We start from the raw sequence: 19,903 nt of genomic DNA on the forward strand, positions 1-19,903 counted from the left end.
ATGTCGACTGACCAAAAAAGTCCCAAGCCTGACAGGGTAGAATACATCTTTGTGGAGTAATTTCTAGAATGCTGATGATTGGCTCTCTCGGTAGTAAGTTTTAAGGCATTGTGGGTTTGGACATTAAGGATGGAGGGGGAAAAAACAGAAGTGACAAATTGGAAGGTCCTAAGCCTTGTTGTTCAGTGTTTGATGCTAGTTTGCGTTATAATCTTTATGCTACTAAGGTTAAAAGAAAGACAAAATGCTCAGAAAGTGAAGAAGGTCTTTAACTTTTGCCTTGAAAGTTTATTCTGTGAGCTTTCACGTGTGATGGGCTCAAGTGCTGTACAAGCCAGCAGGGTTTTTTTTCCAACAATGCTCAATGGGGTAGAGCTTGAATGCATAATTGTGGATGGAGACTGTCTAATAGAGGAACAGCCTGTAGTGCGTTATCACATCAAAGTCTGAACCACGAGAAATGCTAGATGGTAAAAAATTCACTCTGTTTTCAATTACTTGCTCCTTAGGTCTGAAAGCAATTAGCTACCTTTTTAATTTCAGCTGTCTGATTGCTGACAAAGCATGATTTTTTTAATTTTTCTTTTTCTGGTTCAGCATTTTTTATATCAAAGTAAATTACGTGCTACAGGGCATGTTTGTTTTGTGGACGTCACTTTTACAGTCAAAACCTTAAGCTGCTGGATAAACAAGTTGTTGTAATTAGGTATGTCTGTTTTCAGCCAAACTATGCCAGAATGTAAAACCATCAGATTAATTAGATTTTGATTAAAGTGGCATGAGTATCATTGTGCAATCTCCTCTGCGCTATTTCTGTGCCTACCTTATTAAGACGGTATTCCCTTTGTAGCATCAAATGGTCTTGCGAAGAGATGAGTAGGAGTTATTTTTTTGCATTGTTTTTTTAATTAAGAATAATTATTGAGGAAAACAGCTAAGTACGAGATGATACTAATCTGAAAATGTTGTTTTGTCTGCTAATGTTTAAAGAAATGGGTTAAGGATGCTGTCTGTGTTTTTCATCTTCATTATAGATGGACTATGAAAGCTTAGTAGTGCAAATACAAGACTCCGTGTAGTAACCCTGTGTAGTGCAAGACCCCATGAGTTACTGTGTAAAATGGGCCAGAGTGATGTGGGATAATACAAAAAAAGCATGCCACCCAAACCAACCAAATATATGTATAACACATGTAGATTTGTTACTTAGCTTAACAAATGTCTTGTTTAGCCTAGAATCTTTAAAACGAAGCTAGCCTGCAGAAAACTTCAAGTTTAAGTCTGTGAATTTTTGGGATCTGCTATGAACTAAAGCAAGGCTCAAGGTCTTCCCAATAAAACTGCTGGAGTATGTTATAGAGGTTTGTGATTGGTGCCATCTCAAACGTTTAAGGAAGGAACAAGACACCATTCCCGTGTTATTTTACACACTCTGGTTCCTTACGCTGCTTGGTGTTAAGGACCTCCTGCCATCTGGAGCCGCTAAGACACCTCTGGACCTTTTCTTTACTGTTAGTTTAATTCTCCGCTCTCTGCTGATTGGGCTGTTTCTCCATCTATTTCCCCAAACCTTGGGAATCATACCTTAGTAAGGTTTTTCCAGGTGCCAGGTCCAAATTTGGCTTTGTGAGTATTCAAGAAACCTTCTTGAGTGGGTTTCTTGTGGCCTCTGCATGGGATGGAGATGTTGTACTGTCTTCTTAGTGCAAGAAAGCTGCAAAGACAATGGAAAAGTGGCATGCTTTATCACCCCTTTGCACGTTACCATAAGATAGGATACATGGCAGTGTATTTTCCCTGGTTGGTATGTTTTTAGGTGTATTTTTTGTTATTTTTCATTTTAATTTTTAAAAACACGGTTTTCTTCCGTCCTCAGTTCTCAACCAGATGATTGAGCTTAAATTAAATACTTCCTGTGTATGATTTTCAGGGAAGCAAATGTACTGATCCCAACTGTGCATGAGGCCCGTGATGATGCTAGGGGCTGGCTGTGCTCACTGGCAAGAGTGCTGATGGCTCTAAGGACAGATTTCCCTGTTATGTCAAAGTCTATGTTCATAACTGAAAATGTGAATTATAGATGTGGGACTGTTCTAAGCTGAAACTCTTCTGTTCATGTCTGTGAGGGAAATTAAATGTGTTTGCATTTTAGGTTATTGCATATTGCATCTACAAATGTAGATCCTCTTGATATGGGGAAAGTTTGTATTGAACACATCAGATTTTGTTCTCAGTAATGCTTCAGTAATGTTCATGTTGGTATTTGGTGTATGACGGTAGGTAAGGAGGAAAGACCTTCAAGGTAAATGCTGTGTAGAAGGTACCTGTGTAGTCCTCTGACTGTAGTTGTTGGATAAAAAAACAGTAGTGTTCATTGAATGGCCTGGGTTGAAAAGGACCGCAATGATTATCTAGTTTCAACCCTCCTGCTATGTGCAGGATTGCCAGCAAAGATCTCATTTTCTTTTATTTTATGCCAGATATAAAAATGATGGTTAACTTACTGACACTCAGAAGGAGGGGTTATTCTATTCTAAAACTAGAACTAGAAAGATATTAATTCAGTGCGACAGTACTGCAGGTTGCTCATGCTTATGCATCAGTATGTTTTGAGTATCTAAGAACTTTGTTTCATTGCAAGGGATTAATAACTGTGCTATGTCAACTGCTGAAATGTTTATTTTTCGTGGGATACTTGCAACATATTATGATGATATTGAAGGGGATAAAGATTCTTTAAGTAGTAATGTAAAATGGTAATAGAAATACAGTAAGCAACTATAGCCTTTCTTCGTGATAGGTTGAAAGGTAAGTATGGAAACTTGAAAGAAAAGAAGCGTATCTTAGTAGTTTATCAGTAGCACTGTTTAATGCAAACTAAATGATTCATTTGTGTGCTATAGGAGCTACTATGCCACATGTTGTAAGTAACCTTTGAGGAAAAAGTAAAATATAGCACTTAAAGCTTCTGCATTTGCTTTTTTAAATCTGAGAGGTGAGAGCATGATGGCTGAGCGGAGCAGTTCCAACATAGGGCTGCAGGAAACAATACTCTCATGTCTCTGAAAATATAAATCCGACAAAAATGCCTGTTACTCAAGAGAACTGCTTCCAATTCACCAGTCACCTTACCCACATATCCCTCAGAATGACATATTGAGGGGGTTATTCCATCGATGTGCTTTTCTTTTCCTCCCTCCTCGTCCTTCCTCCCTCCTCCTTCTTCTACTTCTTTGCGTTGTTGCCAGTGAGCTATTCTGGTGTTCTGCAGACGGAGTTAACAAGCTAATATTGATACTTTCAGGTAGCTTATTCCCATCTGTTCTTGCGAGAAAATAAGTGTTCTGACTAAATGTTGTAAGTATTCATAAAGTATTCATAAAACATTTCTTCGGAGAGGAAGGAAGTATCTTTGTTGTTTGGGGTACTGTTGTGTTTTTCACATGGATCTTTAAAATAAAATGTGATCCTAAGGTACATGGATCATACGTGTTCATCAGCTACATATGTGCTTCATGCTCCACTTTGGGATGGTTGTTGTTGCAAGACCCTGCACAGGAGCCATGTAGTGCCATTGAACTTGCATAAGGTGGGCTACACCTTGAATCCTTCGGTTTCTACCGGGTGGATATGTTCTATTACAGATATCCAGTCTCCTTGTCTGACTGATTGACGTTGCTGATGACAGCCTGACCTGATCCCAAGGAGATGCTCTTGTTTTCTGGTTGCGAGGCCAATCTGATGAACTTCTGGTATTGACTTTAATCAAAATGTCATGGTATTTTGGGGAAGTGGAAACTGTTGTCTTGACAACTACAGTCCAGCTAATAGTAGATAACTAAAGAAACTACAAGGCCAAATATATTGCAATTCTTACAAAGCTCAAACTTCCTTTTGAGTTTGAGAGCTCGTTTCAAGACAAATGCATTTGTGTTTTGGATCTGTAGCATAAAGAAGTCAAAGATGAGATGACATACTGGTTTTATTGTGGAGTTCATCTGTGTGCTTTAGATACTGTTTTTTGGTGGCAAAATGTCTTTCCTGTGCTACTTTTCTGCAGAGTTGACTGGTTATATTCAGTAGTGGCTCTTCCTTACGTTTAAACAAGTTGGCATTTCAAATGTGCATTGAAATTTGGGAATCCTTGTGTCAGTCCAACATACTGTTTGTAATTCAGATGAGCTCTGGCTTTCACTTTAGGTTTGTGGTAACTTGTATCCTCCATTAAAAGTTTCATCATTTCCTTTTTCCTCCTTCATTTACTCTTAACCATTTTAAAGTTACTTTTCGAATGTTTTTTGTGGTTGGGGATAGAGTAGAAGCAGTGGCATGTAATGCGACAGTTGGAAATACTGGTAAAAGCTGTTTTGTTCTTCATCTGTTCACTTTTACTGTTTTCTTTTTCCAGTGGGTCCATTCTAATTCTCTATAAGCTGCAAATCTAATGACGAAAAGCTAATCTTGTGTGTGGTCAGCAGGACTAGGGAAGTCATCCTGCCCATGTACTCAGCACTGGGTGAGGCCTCACCTTGAGTACTGTGTTCAGTTTTGGGCACCTCAGTACAGAAAGGACATGGAGGTGCTGGAGCAGGTCCAAAGAGCTACAAGACTTGTGAAGGGCTTGGAGAATCAACCCTGTGAGGAGAGACGGAAGGAACTGGGGCTGTTTAGTCTGGGGAAAAGGAGGCTGAGGGGAGACCTTATCGCTCTATTCCAATACCTGAAAGGTCCTTCCAGAGAGAGTGGGGCAGGTTTCTTCTCACCGGTAACAGCTGACAGGATGAGGAGAAATGGCCTCAAGTTGTGCCAGGTTAAGTTTAGGTTGGATATCAGGGAGAACTTCTTTATGGAAAGGGTTGTTAAGCACTGGAATGGGCTCCCCAGGGAGGTGGTTGAGTCACCATCCCTGGATGAGTTTAAAAACCGTTTGGATGTGGTGCTCAGAGACATGATTTAGCAGAGGGTTGTTATAGTTGGGTGATACGGCTAGGTTGTGATTGGACTTGATGATCGTTAAGGTCTTTTCCAACCTGAGCAATTCTCTGATTATGATTCTATGATTCTTCATTAGCTTGCGCTTTGGTGGGCAGTAACGGATGCTTAGTAGCATTACTACTAAGTAATATATATACAAATAATACACAAACTTACCTGCAATACAGTATATCTTGTTAATCTCTTGTCCCTCTGCCCTCCCAGTGCTTCTTCCCAAAGCAGGAACATGGGTTATGATGCTCATTTCTGAAGAGATATGATAGTCTGAGATCAGCATTAAGTTATTTTTTGGGATATATGGTACTTTATAGGGGGAAGTATATATAATTTTTGTCAGAATTCACTTAGAAACATTGTGTTTGTTTATGGCATGACATGAAAGGAACATTCTGATTTATCTCCAGAACATTTCTGGAGTAGAGAAAAAGACAGTAAGGATATGGTCTGTGGCAAGGGCCTCCATGGGTCTGTATTTTGGAGTGGGAGTTGGTGTAAATGTGCTTGGACGAGCTCACGTGTTGCGGTTCCATCTGTGGTTTTGAGAGAGATTTAGCAGTGGGGACTTTTATTTCTTTATGAGTATCTGACAAAGGAAGAATATTATATATAAAGTCATTTAAGCTTGTAACGTCACCACTCTGCTGGAGCTGTGAAAAACCAGCTCTCAGGCCCCTTTATTTAGAGAGCGCTGTAATTTGGGAATGCATCATTCTTGTGCCTCACAACCATGAAGATGGCTGGGTTGCGTTCTGACTCTGTGCCTTGCCTGTCCCCTACCAGAAGTACCCTCCGCCTCCTGTCCCCTCTTGTTTCTGTTCCATTTGCAGGAGCCCCTTTGAGTGCCTGCTCTGCCTTGGGTGCAGCCTGGTGAAGCATGGAGAGGGGAGTGCTGAGGTTGAAAGGGAAGACTCTCTTAATGTCTATATGCTTTAATGACTAAGATCAGTCAAATCAAGAGAATACTTTTTAGATATACAATGGCTTTGAGTTACACACAAAATGCTTTTCTGCTGATCTCCAGGAGGAAAACTGCGAAACTATGGTGTGTTAAATGTAAATTAGTACAGAGGGACAAATACACACTGAAGTTGTAATAGACTAAGTACCTGTAACTTAAGTTGCAGGTTGCTTTCTATTGGAAGACTGTTGCAATTCTTGTATTTTTTCAACTTCTGAAGTGTTTGAGCTGAAACTTTCCAAGCTGATTGGACAGCTTATTCTGGGTTGGGAAGTTGTAGTGGAAATGCTAAGTCATGGCCTGAACCAGTGACTGAGCACCAGGTAGGAAGGCAAGGCCAAACCGGGGGAGCTCAGGTGCATGCAGTGCTCATGAGTGACTGGAAGGGATGGAGACAGGATCCTTCCCAGACCTCATTTAAGGGCTGGCAGTGGAGGTGAGGGTATCTCTTGCAAGAGATCCCTTCCTACCTCAGACCTTCCAAAGGTAAGCAGCTCCTCTTCATTTCTGCATCCATGGGTCCTGCATTTGGGCTTGTTCTCATTTGCTGTAGGCGAAGGCTTTGCCACCCTGCTATTATCATGCCATTATAGCATTACAGAAGTGTTTCAGGTGAAACAAATTAGTTGAAGTATTTCTGCAAGTGGAAGTAAGGAGTTACTGTTCATGCAGATTGTTGCAGCCATGTGAACAAGTTTTGCATGCACAGGATGGCAGTCCATGGGCTCTGCTGCTGAAGTCTGTCTTTCATCTAGCAGGAGCACAGTGCTGTGTTTTACTCTAAAACATCTCGTTTAAGAAAACAAACTGTGTTTAAATGATGGTTTCTTGACAGATTGAATCTCACTGTCAGCACTTTGGGAGCACAGATGTGCGTGCTCTGTGATCTTGGTCTGCCCAGATGTACGTGAACACACAAGTGTCGTTTGTTTGGGGAAAACGCCTCTTCAGGGGTCCTGAGTCCTGTCTGCATTCAGAAAGCTGCAGGAGGTGGCAGTAGGAATTTATAAGAAAAATAACAAGAAAAAATACCTACTTAGAAACAAGGAGCCTCTATAAACGACCCAGTGTGGAACCAGTATTAGGAAAGTGACTGTTTAACACACCAGCAAGGTAGTGGCTGGATTCAGGAGGGAAGGTTATCACGGGCAACGCGAAGAATTACTGGAAAGATAACTTTGCATATCATGGTGTGTGACTGCCTTTGGATGGCAGTTTTGTTTATAGCTGACTTAAAAAGCAATGAAAAATCAACCCTTGGGATGATACATAGTGTTGGTCATTGACTTTGGAGTGAGGAGAAGGTTTCCATGTACTAACTTGGTATGTGTCGGATGAGGTACGCTGTGTGTCTCTTCCTCCTGCAGAACTGCCAGCATTGTGCTGTAGGCTTTTGCAGGAGGACTGACCATTGTCAGTGGAGCCAGACCTGCAGAATCCAGAAATTCCTGGTGTTCTGCTGTTTAATAGAGGAAGTGGATAGGCTAGTAAAATTATTTCACTTCAAGCCATTATCCTAAATATAGAAATACACGTTGTTTATGAGTTAGGCCAAGAAATTAAAGAAAAAAAAAAAAGTTGTTGTAAAGTTAGCCAGTAACCTGTGTGATCACTCCCAATAAATAACAACAACATATGCTACCACAGAAAAGTGGAAATGGATCTGGAATGGCTGGGTAAAACAGACTTCTGTCCATCTGTCACGCAGGCTAATAAGTAATTTCTCTTTGTTTTTGAGCGTAATAAGGGTGGCCCCATCAAAATGTCAATAAATATTGTGAGGAATGTAGAGGACCCATGTGGTTTTGGGTGGATCAGAGCCAGTGGCGTGTCTCCATCTTCTGTGTTTGTAAAGGAGTGAGAGGCTGTGCTGAAGTACAGGCAGAATGTTCTGAAACGGCTGTTTCCAGCTTTTGAGGAGTTTCATGTAAAAGCTGAAGCTTTTTGATACAGGTACAGTGCAGAGAGGAGCTGAATGTCCCTGTGTTGCGCTGCCTGGCTTAGATTGGGAAGCGCCTCCTGCCCAGCCTCCAGCTCATGTTTGCTGTAGCAGCCACCAATGCAGAGGTGACTTTCAGATTTGTTCAGCTCAACCTTTTTGCCTTTAATTATATTTAGCTAGGTGCTGGTTACTGCACATTTAATTTTCCAATGCTAATAAAGTATTCTTAATTTTAAATACTAAACTCGTGTTTGCTGTAATGCAGCCTGTGTTAATTTCGCAGCTGTCTGATATCTAATCTTTACTCCCATTTAAAAGTTTACTTTGTCTCATACGCTCTGCTTTTTTATTCTGCTGCCTTCCCCTAGTTTCGTATTTGAAAATGTCTGGAGCACCAGGATTCTTGTTCACACACTGCTTGCTGTGATGAGCTGCGCAAGACAACATCTGCGGAGCACAGACAGAGCGCCTGAAAGAATGCGGGGTGTGTCTGTCTCCCTGCTTATCTTGGCTCGTTTCTTTTCCCTGAGCTCCTCTCGAGGTCTGTCCTCCTACTGCCAGTCTGCAGCCTGTGCTAGCAATGCAGTGAAACTGGAGTCAGTCTGAAGTGCTAAGAGTTAGCCTGGTTCATGCTGTGGATGGTGAAGTACTAAGTGAGGTGGTAATGTCTGGAGGGCGAGCATTGAACTGCTGTGTATAGGAAAGGAGGAGCAATTGGAATAAAATGTGGAGCAGAATAAGGAATATCTGAGAGCATACTTAATGGCCTGAGTTGGGTGTGGGAGAAACTGTTTGATAAACCATAAGCAGAACACTGGAGTGCTAAATTATGAATAAAAGAAGCGTGGGTACCGGTAAGAAATACCCAGAACTGATGGTGAGGAGTTATTATTGTTGCTTTTAATTCTTATTTTGCATGTCAGGTAACTTGGATTTGGGTTAGAGCTGAGTTTGACCTGTAGTTTCCTCATTCACATCCAGCCCAAACTTGAAAGCCTTTACCTTACATTATGATGTTTTGTTCACAAATGCGTGGAAGTTTGGTGCTCCTGTCTTTCCGCCACGTGGTGCTGGGATGGGTATCAGACACCCCTCATACTTTGCTGGAGCATTTAATTCCTGTGCAACGAAATGGAAGTCTTAAACAGGAAAATAGGATTCTCAATAGTCAGTCTGTTTGTCTGAGATGGCCAATAAAAAAAACCCAGCAGCTGGAAAGGAACATTTCCTTGTCGTCTGACAAACATGTAGTACCAATACAGGAGTCCTGATGAGAAGGAGCACATAGAGGGCATCTTCTTCAGTGATGAGTGTCCTTGGTGGGCTGCCTTTGCTGTCCTCATCTTGTGGCTTTTTTCTCCTAAGATTGAGTGATTTTGGCCATTAGTGCAAACATGATGGGTTAATATTTTCTGAGGCCAAAAATGGATGGCTGTGGTGGGAGAGCAGTCGTCTCTCCCCTGTGTCACACTGCTGACAGGCTAATCCTTCTCTTGCCTGTCTCTGATGTAACTTAATTAATTTTAGTGGAATTACTCCTGATGCATAATTAAGCGAGAAGGAAATTGAACTGGACAATGTGAGAAGCTTCCTGTGTTGTTGCTTATCATCATGAAGAGAAACGGAGGACTCTGTTTCATTAGTGCCAGGCTTTCACCTTGAGCGTGAGATCCCCCAAATGAAGCAGTACTTCAGGAAAAAAGTGCCTGGGTCTAGTGTCTGAGCTTGTGTTTACCTTGTTCTTTAGCTAACTACGTAAGAGTGGTTATAAACTGATGAGGGTGCCAAAACTTAGTTGAAAATTGCACCCTCTTCCTAAGAAGCACCACACTGATATCCCCAGTACTGAAGTCATTGCATCTGCCTGCACTTCTCTGCCCACCGTCTTTTGGGTTTGCTTTTAAGTGCCGTAAATATACATACGGGGCAACCCGTGTTTTACCTGGGATTAAGAGCTGTTAGGGATTGTCACTAGATCCCATGCTCCTTATTGCAACACGGGAACTAGCAGTGTGAGATCTTCTGTACCATTTCTGGTGCCCCCTATTGGTACTTCCTAAAAATACACTTAATCTTCGTGGGAACTGTTCGTCAGGAAGGTGAGACTATGAGGAGAGCAGCTCAGGACACTCAGTTTGTTGGGCCCAGAGCAGAGGAGCTGAGGTGAGGCCTGATGGCGGCTGCAGCTCCTCACAGGGAGCGGAAGGCAGCGCTGAGCTCTGCTCTGTGTGACAGCGACGGGGCCCGAGGGAACGGCATGGAGCTGTAACTTTATTTTTTTTCTTATTCCTCAGTAGGGCAGGATGAGCTGTCAGTTCAGGGAGTGTTTCTGGCAATTCAGAATTTTCAGTGCTATTTGTAGCCTTCAAAGTCTGAAACTCCAAATGCAAAATGTGTCCCTCTATTGCTCTAGCTGGTACGATTTACATATAAGGGACTTCATCTTATATATTGGGTGGGGTGGGGGAGTAAAAATAGAATGTCTTTGCTTTGGGGTCAATTGGTATCTGTAACTTGAGGATCTTGGTTAAAAGCCTGCCATTAAAGGTCGTTTAAAATAAATTTTATTATCTTCTTAGCAAAATGTATATTTTTAGTATAAGATTTGAAGGTTACCATTAAGCCATTTGGTATTGTGAAGTGATCTTTAAGTGAAGAAGTTTTCTCAAGTTACCCTGAGCTTTAAAACTTGAAAAATAAGCCAAAATATAAATAACAGTGTCTGCACCCTAAAAAAAACACTGCCTCAGCCATCAGTAGCATTTAATGTTTTTGTCATGTTTAAAATGCACCCTTTTTTCTAACCTTGCTGAATCAGAATTTTGTTTCTAACTGCTCTTATCCAAAAGAAGATTCAGCAGTTGCTGTCTGCTCCTCTTGGACAATTTAAGGACTAGGTCCTCTAAAATATGGTCTCGAGGCGTGCTGATAGAGCAAGTGGGAAAAGAACAGGAAGAAAAGGGGGCCATAAAGATGCTCAGAGGGCTGAAGCACCTCATCTATGGTGAAAGGCTGAGGGAGCTGGGCTTGTCCAGCCTGGAGAAGAGAAAGCTCTGGGGAGACCTCATTGCAGCCTTCCAGTATTTGGAAGGGATTTCCCACTTGATGTGAGAAATCAACTTTTTACATGGGCAGTGATAGGACAGGCAAAAGGGTCCAGGCCATTCTGAGGTTCTAATAAAACTCTTAAGACTGCAACAAAGGTGCTATAGATTAGCACTAGGTGCAGATGCAGTTGGAAGTTTGCCTGGATGACCTCATTTTTGTCATTGTTTTTGGACTGTAAATGGCTAACTCTGGATTGGACCCCATGTCATTTATTGTGAGCTTATTCCTAATAAGTGATGAAATATTAATTTTGATATATTCTTCTAAGCAGAGTTAAATGCAAGAGTTAAAAGTAGCAGAAGGTATTATATTATTCTCAACAAACAACTGATTTGGATCAAATCTGTCCTTAATGATGTGTCCTTTGAAGATGACCCATGATTATAACCCACAGTTTTGCTGTCATTTAAGCTGCAGGGGACGTGTATTACTGTCTTGCTCAATTGATGAGATTGGATGGATGATTGAATGATGAGACTGCAAGCCAGGTCTTTAGCTTGTCAACTCGTGCCTAATTCACAGTGACAGTGTGCATGCAAGGCAAGTGTCTGCATTCTGTCGTATTTAAGCTTCTTGTGGTCTTCTTTCTGAGTTAATGCTGGAGATGTTCCACTTGTACTAGAGAGGAAAAAGATGCACAGAAAGAGTGGGTGGTTTCTGTATACTTAATATGAGGGTTTTCTTTGTTTCTGATTCTTTTAATGTTCTCATACAAAATAAGTGTTAAGGATGTGTTACCCATGGACTGGAATACTTAACTGCCTAAGGAAGTGGCCTGTGTTTTTATGAAATGCTAACTGCCGACTTTTGCAATTTCCAAAGGTGCTTGAATCTGTTCTCTCATTTTCCTGATGATTTTCACACCTTTTCCCTCTATTCCTGCCCCTTCTCCCTTGTGTTGCTTTCCACTGCACGGATGTTTTCATCACTGAGTACTGTATTAATGAAAGTAATGAAGTGACACAATCAAGCCAAACTACTGCGTGGAACTGACCAAGTGACAGATATTTGCATGTAGTAAAGTTGCTGAAATATTTCTAGTCATTTATGTAGATTCTTAAAACGTTGTCCTGTTTTGATGGTAAGATTTCTCCTCTGCTGCTTAGCTCAATTCTCATGGCAGGGGAAGAGGAAATATCTGTCTGGACCTGCTGTTTGCTGACTGCACGTCAGAAAGCAAACATGAGAATACTGGGGCGGGAGAGAACAGTTGTGAAGTGTATACGTACATAGATCTGCTTACTTTTACCCATGTGTTTTGCTTCACTGCATTCCCTAGTGATAGTCATGCTCTTTACAGGTGTGACAGTGACTGCTCTGTTGGTTCACTTACTGCTGCTCAGCCAAATGAGGTTTCTCCAAGCATAGAAACAAGTACCTCAATAGGCATATTTAACAAATATAACAAATATGTCAGTCAAAACTATTGTTTGGCATATAGGTTTTTAGAGCAGCGTCAATATACTTGCAATATTTTATAGAGATGCATGGATCAAATTGGGATTCATACTCTCAGAACTGTAGCAACTTGGACAGTTAAAATGGCTATGTTTGTGTTCTGGTGGTCTGACTACAGACTAATAATCATAGAATCACCTAAGGTAGAAAAGACCTGCTAGATCATGCAGTCCAACCATCCACCCATCACCAATAGTTCTCACTAAACCATGTCCCTCAGCACAATGTCCAATAGTTCCTTGAACACCTCCAGGGTCAGTGACTCCACCACCTCCCTGGGCAGCCCATTCCAGTGCCTGACCACTCTTTTCTGAGAAGTATTTCCTGTCATCTAGCCTGAATCTCCCCTGGTATAACTTGAGGCCGTATGACTGTCTTACAAGAAATGGACTTAGGGAGCCACACAGCAGGCAGTGTTCTGCCCTTTCAAATGTAGCGTGTAGAATAGTATATAAACATAATGTGGTGTAATGGGAGGGTATATTTGATGTATCAAGATATGACTGTAGAAATTTTCTCAAGAGTGTTTATATAAAAAATCTAGGGTTGCTGTGGAGATATTTTCTGTGATTTCATATAGAGAAAATAGTTTCTTTTTTTTTACTTTTTATTTAGCAGTTGCTATTAGAACTGTACAGTGTAGTTGTGAAATGATCTGTTTTCAGGGTTTCTATCACAGAACGCACAGTGGTTGCTCTTGAGGTGATTTTATGTTTTTAGGGAAAGCTGATTGCTTTTAGAAGGTGTTCGAAGCAGAGGTTCCAATGCAGCTACTGGCAGAAATCTTAGAAGAAGAGCTTACTAAATCGAAGGAGAAAATAATTCTTACTAGGGCTGTGTTCAAAGATTTGAGACTTCTGCTTCTGAAGTAATTTAGTACTACTTTTAAAAATACAGGTTGTGTCGTTATTGGCAAATTTGCAACCTAAATTAGGATCACAAACCATATGGAGAAGGGATTCGGTATATGTCTGTGTCAGGATACTTTAATTTACAATCTTCATGCTTGCTTTAACAAGGATGAAATAATTGGCTGTTTGAAAATTGCCAGTGAGTTGCTGTCTTTGTTTTCTGTGCCTGTGCCAATCATTACAAGACGTTGGGGTGTTATTTCTTGTTGTACTAAGTGAGCACATTATGCGCAGTGTACTTGAGAGGCTTCAGAAGGTTGAGAATGTTATTTAATGCGTCTAATGTATTGGCGCGTTTGTGAAGTGAGTATATTTTGCTGTTTGTACATTTGCTTGTAAAGCGCTGGGATGAAAAAGGAGTCTCAGAAACTCAGTATTTTTGAGATATCTTCCAGAACCTACTGTTAGTTTCTGTGATTTTCAGGTATAAAAGCCCAGCTGCGGCTTCTGCTGGATGTTGATGAGGCTTTTGAAACAATTTGCTAGAAATATGTACGGTATTTGAATAAAACCTGTGCTGCATTGGTTGGCACTGTTTGCTCTGAGGTTGTCCAGCTTGTTGTAGTTTCTATAAGTTGATACACAGAGCTGTGATACGGTGGTAGAAATAACAGAAGGGCAGAACTTCTCGGGAAGAGTCTGTTACTGTCCCTTTTACTTGACAAATGATTCAGCTTTTTTCTGTTCTGTTTGCTGAAGTGTTCTGCCCATCAACTTCAAATCTAGTTCTGCAGTTGTGTTCAAGTGGACCAGTGCCGTGGCACAGTGATTTGCTCCCATTTTCTTTACCTAGGCTTGAGGAAGGCATTGGAAAAAACTTGTCTGGAACCCATTCAGTCAGGACAGGTTTCCTATGTTCTGCAGCGTTCTACTGCATCATGTTCTGTGCCATTTCACCTTTATTCTATTGTGCTTCCATTCGGGATTAATCTTGTAGATCAGCACTCAAGTGCTGTATCTTTTTATGTCTCTCAGGAGGTCACAAGGAACAACAGGAATTGTTGACTTGACTGTCCTACAGATAAAACAACTGGTCCATCTGGACTTGAAAACCCCACACTAACTCCTGATATTTGAGGTAAGGGGTAGTTTCTTCCCAGTCTTGTTAGTGAACCTGACAAAGATCTGATGTAGAGGTGGTGTTGTGACTGCTTGTGGCTTGTATTTGCTGAGATCTGAAATGGTTTGACATAGATGTAATGTATTAAACTAGTAATTTTTATCTTTGGAGACATTTTAAAATTATATAGATATGTTGCAGTTGAAAGCTTTGATACTCTGCAATTTGTCCCTCAAGTCCCAGTCCAAAGTAGGCTGGTCCTTTTTGCTTGCCTGAAACAACCTCTCCTGTTCTCCTGTACTTGGACTCTTCTGAGTCTTCTGAGCTCTTCTCAGCATCTGTTCCTCCTCTGCCTTTTATTTTTTTGCCCAGTTCTTGGAGAATTGATTCTTTTTTTTCCTCAGGGCTTATGTTATTACCTTCCATAAAACACAGGTCTGACAGTTCTACTTCCCAGGGAGTGTGAATTTTGGATGACGTGGAATATTTGTCCTAGTGGTTAGAGGAGAGTGTGGAGACTTCGGTGCAATTGACGGTTCCTGTTTAAAGAGGAAATTTACTTTGTGAGGGAAGATTTTTCTTCCACAGTTTGAGCTTTTCCCTACCATATGGGTAGGTAGGAAGAGTTTGCCAAATGTGTGATAGTTACATAAAACATGCAACATATGACAGATACGGAAAGGATTGTAATAAATGACTTCTTTGCACTTCTGCCCTGAAAAAAAACCTAAACAGAATGTTAATACAAAGCCCATCAGATTTTCTTTCCCTCTTCTGGGATCCTTTATCTTAGTGTGGAAACTCTGGCTGTGAGCTTAGGCTAACAACAACCAGATATTTTTGAGTGCTTACTACTAGGCCAGGTTTAGGTACAATGCTGTTTCAAATCACAGTTTTCTTTTCTTTTTAGATTTAAGTTGCCATTAATACTTCTGGGAAATCATGGCCTATACCTCATGTCCATTTCCAGTTCTGCATCTTCTATAACTGAGACAGGGGATGTTTAGGTTAGATATTAGAAGGAGGTTTCTCACACAGAGGGTGCTGACACACTGGAACAGGTTGCCCAAGGAGGCTGTGGATGCCCCATTCCTGGAGGCATTCAAGGCCAGGCTGGAGGTGGCTCTGGGCAGCCTGGGCTGGTGGTTGGTGACCCTGCACATAGCAGGGGGGTTGAAACTGGATGATCATTGTGGTCCTTTTCAACCCAGGCCATTCTATGATTCTGTAATCCAGAGACACAAGTCACTACTTGAAGTACTCAGATTTGTCTCCTACCCCCTTTTTCTGTCTTTTCTGTTTTTAAAGCTGTATTAGTTTTCTGAAGGATAAAGTCAAGTTAAAAAAGAAAAAAAAAAAAAAGAAAAAAAGAAAGTAGAGATGTATTTAGGAACTGGGGATTACTTTCTTTCTCTACTGGAAATATTTAGCCAGGTTGATGGTTTGGAAATATTTTTGTGAGAGCTGCTTGAGCTGAAAGTTACTGAGAAAAGTTCCATAAAAATAACTGAGAACACCAATTTATAACGAAGTAATTTCTGGCAGCCTTCAGTTTAAAAAGGGAGTGCAAAAACTTTCCATAGCTGTAAGAAAGGAAGAATTATGGATCAAAGTGATCCAGAGTTTTTGGCAAGTTGAAAAAAGAAAAAAAGAAAAGAAAAAATGGCATTTAGATCCTCTCCTTCTCCCCCACCCCTGTATCGACTAGTTCATTTTCATTCAACTTTTCTTCCACGTCCTTTATAAGGATGACATGGAGGAACAGAGGATGGGAAGGAGGCACTTATTTCTGTTTAAAATTGGTTCCGCAGGATGGAAATTTGGCAGCACACATGGAAACGAAGCAGAACTGTTTGCAGAGCTCTCTGCTTCTGCATCTAATGAAACTAACAAGAAAGCTCAAATAAAGAGGGGTTGTAATGACGATGTCACCTTTTGTTGAGGTTTTTTTTTTTCATTTTGCTTCCTTGGTCTTTCAGATTGTTGGAAAATCAGCTATCTGGTGTGAGATGTAATGTAAATAGAGGATGCAGAGCTCCAGGCCACATGCTAGTGAATGAGAACGAGGTACAAGGAGCCTGGAAGCCATAGGATCAAAGATGCTGAGGGTCTTACAGGGAGGGTGCTTTAATGAAATCTGCAAGGACTACTTACACATGTGAATTAGTGCAGGAATACATGAGTAAGTGGCATCAGTGTTCTGTCTCTAACTTCTATGAATCTCAACTCTATACAAGTCAGATCTTTTTAGCATTCAGGTGGAATACCTGCGCTCTCAGTGATGTGCCAGCAGGAGACAGATAGGATGGGAGGTCACAAGGACACAGTTTGCTGTGCCAATAACTTAATGATCAGCAAAGATGAGCCAATGTGGGGATGGAAGTGAGTCTGTTAATTTGGTGAAGAACAGTAGAATCTTACATAGGCACAAGAAGCCGGTCAAAAAGTGTTCTGGTGCTGTGCAGTTGCCAACAGTTCCACACATCTGCCAAACTGCAGTAGTTTGTGTCCTTACTTTTTATTCCTGCGGTCAAAAACTGTTAGAAAAGTGAGTAAGGGATTGTCTTAATGGAAAAGTTACAAGAGAAGTTGTTACTGTGCCTTTCCTAAGCCTTAGTCATACATGAAGCTCTGTAGAAAGGGAGAGTTTAGTGGTACTTTGCCTTCCCTGGTTAGTTGGCTTTAAAAATAAGGAAATGCCTGCGGATCTTTTTAAAAACAACCAAAAACCAAACAGCAACAGACACACTGTAAAATTATATTACTTTGTTCCCTGCACATTGTTTGCTGCAGGAAGGGTCAGATTTTCTCTTATGAAGTGATGCCTTTCAAACTCGGTGAAGCCTTTTGTGAGGGGTGAATGTGCAAGTGGATAGGAAGATCTGGGAGTTGCTCAGAGGCTTTTGACAGTGTTCTGTAACGTTTTACTAGGAGAGTGGTCAGGCCCTGGAACAGGCTGCCCAGGGAGGTTGTGGATGCCCCGTCCTTGGAGGTGTACAAGACCAGGTTGGATGGGGCCCTGGGCAACCTGATCTAGTAAAGGTGTATGTTTGGTGGCCCTGCCAGGCAGGGGGGTTGGAACTACATGATCCTTGAGGTCCCTTCCAACCCGGGTCATTCTGTGATTCTGTGATAAAGAGGGTAAGCTGTGCGTGAAGGAGGGTCATGTTATGGACTAATACGTTGTTTGAAGGTGGGAATAATAAGGACGAAATAAGTGGTCCGTTCCAGCAGGCCACAGTATGGTTGGACTGGTTGGCATACTCAACATTTAAAAGGAAAAGGAGCTTATCAATGAAGAGAGGTACTTTAATGATGATATTTACTTGTTCATGATAGTAAAGCTGGAATGAACCATAAAAAAATTGGAGGAGTGCCTGACAGGACAATGTGGCTGGACAGTAGAATGGTAAATTGCAGGTAAAATTTAGTGCACATAAATGGGAAATGATCTGCAGGGAGGAAAATAACTGCAGTTCCTCTGAAAAGTGATGAGCTTTGAGCTGACTGTTAACATGCATGAGTCAGTTATGAGGTTTTTGATAAACAGCAGTGTAAAACCAACTCAGTGCTCCTCACTGATGAGAAAAACAAATCACATGTTGGGCATTACTAATAAAAGGAACAGAATAAAACAGACATTATCAATATTGCTGCTGTATAAATTCATTGCTCCCCAGCATCTTGAGTAGCATGTGCAGTTCCTGCCTCCTCGGCTCAGAAATGTTACATTAGGCTGGGAAAAAATAGGAGAACGCAGCAGTTGTAAGAGATGCAGGAAGGCATTTGCAACAAACAAATTGTGTGTCTTTACCCTGTGAAGAGGAGACACTAGAGTATTCTTGAGGTCTGTGTTATCATGAGAGGGAGGACAGGTGTGGCTGTTCCCAAACAAAGAGAGGTGGCTCTTGATATGGTGTGCCAAGCAATGTTGTGTTTGCTGGAAGTTTGCTTTCTGACACTTCATGCTCCAAAAAAACCACCACCACCTTATTTTCCTGTAATTATGTATACTATATAGTGGATAGGTGCATTTAGTGTTTTATCTTCTGTAGTTTTTTTGTTACCTGTTATTTTGTGCTGCAGGTAACTATCATGGGCCTATAAGGAAGAGTGAGATTAGCACACTTAGCTGAATTACGTGATTTCACTGTAGGTATAGAGTTGTTTCAGTTCTTTCTTTTAATGTGTGAAGAATCAGTTTTATTTTTTCTTTAGTCACTTTGCTTCCTCAGTTACTTCAGAGGATGTGGTGCCTTTAGCTGGGTTTTGAAAACCAGTCATGGATTTAGTTTTTAGTAATTGCCTCTACCATTCCCTTTGTCTCTAGGAAATAACTCTCAGCATGTTTGAAAACGTCAGCTGTGCACGTAGAAATACTTTGCTTTCTGATGGTGTGGTTTTGCTGAATCCTCGCTGAGGTTCTGTGCCCTCTTTAAGCATACATCTGCTCATTAAAAGCAGTGGAGCAAACTGTGCCTTAGCCCCAGACATGGCTTCTTCCTTCCCGGTAAATTGCCATCCTCTTCTCGAGTGGTCCTCCTTTAAACACTGCTGCTGAAGTATCAGGTCCCAGATTTGGGGTATAAAAGCAATTGTTGGCTCATAGGAAGCTAGGAGCTCTGTGACTCAGCATCATCATCCCAACAGTATGACTTCTTTTTTTGAGTGTACCTTTCCCTGTTGTGGGGCTTAAGCCGTGTGTTGGTGAAGCTGCCTGTCTTCCCCTGAAAGCAGAGGAATATTGTGAATGTGGAAGTGTTTCACTGCAGCTCCCTGTATTTCCCCCAGTTGCGTGAGCTCAGTTTCTTTCTTCCAGAGGTGAGACACGTTAGTACCAAAATATAATAATACAGCAAGCACCAGTTTTGCACTTTATGTGAGTTGTGCTTTTTTAAGCTCCTCCATCTGCAGTTTCTACACTTGAAATGTTAACCATCATCCATAGCTGCCGCTGGGGACCATGGCCTGCCCTCTTGCTCAGGCTGTCACATCCTTGCTCTTTGTGCTTTGTCTAGCCCGGGGATTTTGGTTTCCTGGGCCAGCTGGAAAGCTGGAACATACATGCATTGGTCTGTGTTGCTCACTGAACCTTACCTAAGTTCTTGCACACAGTGGCTCTGCCACTGGTGTTTCTTCACAGTGCAGTGAGGCCTTCAGTCACTTTTATTCCAGTGGACAGTCTCTTCTAGGAAACTTCTCTCTTCATAGATTGACTTGCAGAGTGGTTTGAGTTGGAGGGGACCTCAGAGCCCACCCAGCCCCATGTTGGGCTGCCACCCAACAGCTCAGCTGCCCAGGGCCCATCCAACCTGGCCTTGAACACCTCCAGGGATGGCCCCAAATCCTTTTCAGATGTGCAGTATTTGGTGTGGTATTTTGGTGGGCTTGTGTGTAGTGTTTCTCTTCTGAATTAAGAGACCACTCTTGGGAAGGTTCTGAACACAGCTGCACAGCAAGCGTGAATACCA

General features: G+C 41.5%; 1 protein-coding gene across 6 annotated transcripts in view; it reads left to right on the forward strand.

Annotated features, from left to right (window-relative positions):
- LOC107309950 (low-density lipoprotein receptor class A domain-containing protein 4) overlaps nucleotides 1-19,903 on the forward strand; it is a 298,561-nt gene that overhangs the window by 13,175 nt on the left and 265,483 nt on the right. The window contains exon 1 of one of the 6 annotated variants that reach the window (XM_085539771.1): nucleotides 14,421-14,450. The exons of the other annotated variants lie outside the window; for them this stretch is intronic. The gene's annotated coding sequence lies outside the window, so the exon portion shown is untranslated. Of the gene's footprint in view, nucleotides 1-14,420; nucleotides 14,451-19,903 lie in introns of those variants that run through there. 6 annotated transcript variants of the gene reach the window in all.

The sequence above is a fragment of the Coturnix japonica genome, chromosome 2 (assembly GCF_054131305.1).
Source record: "Coturnix japonica strain WE chromosome 2, WE-NBRP24, whole genome shotgun sequence".
Lineage (NCBI taxonomy): Eukaryota > Metazoa > Chordata > Aves > Galliformes > Phasianidae > Coturnix > Coturnix japonica.